Raw genomic sequence first — 2,879 nt, forward strand, 5'->3', positions numbered from 1 at the left:
TGACATAACGCAACAACATCAGCCATGACAGAACAAGACATAACGCAACAACATCAGCCATGACAGAACAAGACATAACGCAACAACATCAGCCATGACAGAACAAGACATAACGCAACAACATCAGCCATGACAGAACATGACATAACGCAACAACATCAGCCATGACAGAACATGACATAACGCAACAACATCAGCCATGACAGAACATGACATAACGCAACAACATCAGCCATGACAGAACATGACATAACGCAACAACATCAGCCATGAGAGAACATGACATAACGCAACAACATCAGCCATGACAGAACAAGACATAACGCAACAACATCAGCCATGACAGAACATGACATAACGCAACAACATCAGCCATGACAGAACATGACATAACGCAACAACATCAGCCATGACAATCAGCCATGACAGAACATGACATAACGCAACAACATCAGCCATGACAGAACATGACATAACGCAACAACATCAGCCATGACAGAACAAGACATGACGCAACAACATCAGCCATGACAGAACAAGACATGACGCAACAACATCAGCCATGACAGAACAAGACATAACGCAACAACATCAGCCATGACAGAACATGACATAACGCAACAACATCAGCCATGACAGAACATGACATAACGCAACAACATCAGCCATGACAGAACAAGACATAACGCAACAACATCAGCCATGACAGAACATGACATAACGCAACAACATCAGCCATGACAGAACAAGACATAACGCAACAACATCAGCCATGACAGAACATGACATAACGCAACAACATCAGCCATGACAGAACATGACATAACGCAACAACATCAGCCATGAGAGAACATGACATAACGCAACAACATCAGCCATGACAGAACATGACATAACGCAACAACATCAGCCATGACAGAACATGACATAACGCAACAACATCAGCCATGACAGAACAAGACATAACGCAACAACATCAGCCATGACAGAACAAGACATAACGCAACAACATCAGCCATGACAGAACATGACATAACGCAACAACATCAGCCATGACAGAACAAGACATAACGCAACAACATCAGCCATGACAGAACATGACATAACGCAACAACATCAGCCATGACAGAACATGACATAACGCAACAACATCAGCCATGACAGAACAAGACATAACGCAACAACATCAGCCATGACAGAACATGACATAACGCAACAACATCAGCCATGACAGAACAAGACATAACGCAACAACATCAGCCATGACAGAACATGACATAACGCAACAACATCAGCCATGACAGAACAAGACATAACGCAACAACATCAGCCATGACAGAACATGACATAACGCAACAACATCAGCCATGACAGAACATGACATAACGCAACAACATCAGCCATGACAGAACAAGACATAACGCAACAACATCAGCCATGACAGAACATGACATAACGCAACAACATCAGCCATGACAGAACATGACATAACGCAACAACATCAGCCATGACAGAACAAGACATAACGCAACAACATCAGCCATGACAGAACATGACATAACGCAACAACATCAGCCATGACAGAACAAGACATAACGCAACAACATCAGCCATGACAGAACAAGACATAACGCAACAACATCAGCCATGACAGAACAAGACATAACGCAACAACATCAGCCATGACAGAACATGACATAACGCAACAACATCAGCCATGACAGAACATGACTTAAATTCAACCATGACCAACACATGGAGACTAAACCAAGAGAAAGATGGAGAAGGAAGAACAGATGCTGTCAGTTTGTTGTTTCCCTCGTTCCTTCCTCTGTGGTTCAAGTTATCGTCGCTGCAAGTTTGTGACCATTACAAAGTTAACCTTCAGAACTGGAACTTAACTACAGCCACAAGATCAACAAACAGAAGGTGGAACCGGGGCTCCCTCTTCCCTTAACCTCCTTTCCTTCTCTCCTTACCCCTCCACCAATGCTCTACCCCTTTCCAGCCGGATTCCCCTCTTCCTGTTGAAGCTTCGATGAGGCTGAAGCGACTATGTGACTGTCTCTGTCCCTCTGTCTGTCTTTGTGTCTGTCCGCCCTTCCATGGGCATCTTCGTTGGGGACCGAATTGAGCTGCTGACAGGAGCATTTTGGGAGTTTGTGGGGCCCCGCCCACAGCTCTGTTGAGGGCTTTGATTGAGAAAAATCTAACAAAATAAATAAAGGAATTTTAAAAAATGATTTTAGTAGTTTATAATTTAATCTGTTTTGTTTTCACAATAAAAACAAAAAGTATATATTTGTCTGTGCTGAGAGAGCTGCCGTTTTTATCGGGCCGGGCAAGCCTATCTTCCTGATGACAAACCAACACATTGTGTAGAGGGATGGCATATGGAACATGCATTTTACTGTATTGAAATATTTTGCATGATTTAAAGTATCCTGACAATAAAAGTGGTAATGTTGACATTGGGGTCTCTCTCTGTCTTGCTGTCTCTCTCTCTCTCTCTCTCTCTCTCTCTCTCTGTCTGTCTGTCTGTCTGTCTGTCTGTCTGTCTGTCTGTCTGTCTGTCTGTCTGTCTGTCTTGCTGTCTTGCTGTCTTGCTTTGTCTCTCTGTCTGTCTCTGTCTGTCTCTGTCTGTCTCTGTCTGTCTGTTTTCCAGGTTATGTTCTCTTCCAGAATAGAAGAGTGTCTTCAATAATGAACAAACCCAGTTCGTCCCCTTTTATTTATTTCTATTTTATCCCTAAGATCTGCCATTACTGGTTCTCTGCCCTCTTTCTTTCTCTCTCTCACACTTACACAGAAGATGAGGGTTGCCCTCTCCCAAATATGGTCTGCCCCATTGCAGTTCAAGCTTGTGCATCCCCTAAAGC

The sequence above is a fragment of the Oncorhynchus keta genome, unplaced genomic scaffold (genome assembly GCF_023373465.1).
Source record: "Oncorhynchus keta strain PuntledgeMale-10-30-2019 unplaced genomic scaffold, Oket_V2 Un_contig_21306_pilon_pilon, whole genome shotgun sequence".
NCBI lineage: Eukaryota > Metazoa > Chordata > Actinopteri > Salmoniformes > Salmonidae > Oncorhynchus > Oncorhynchus keta.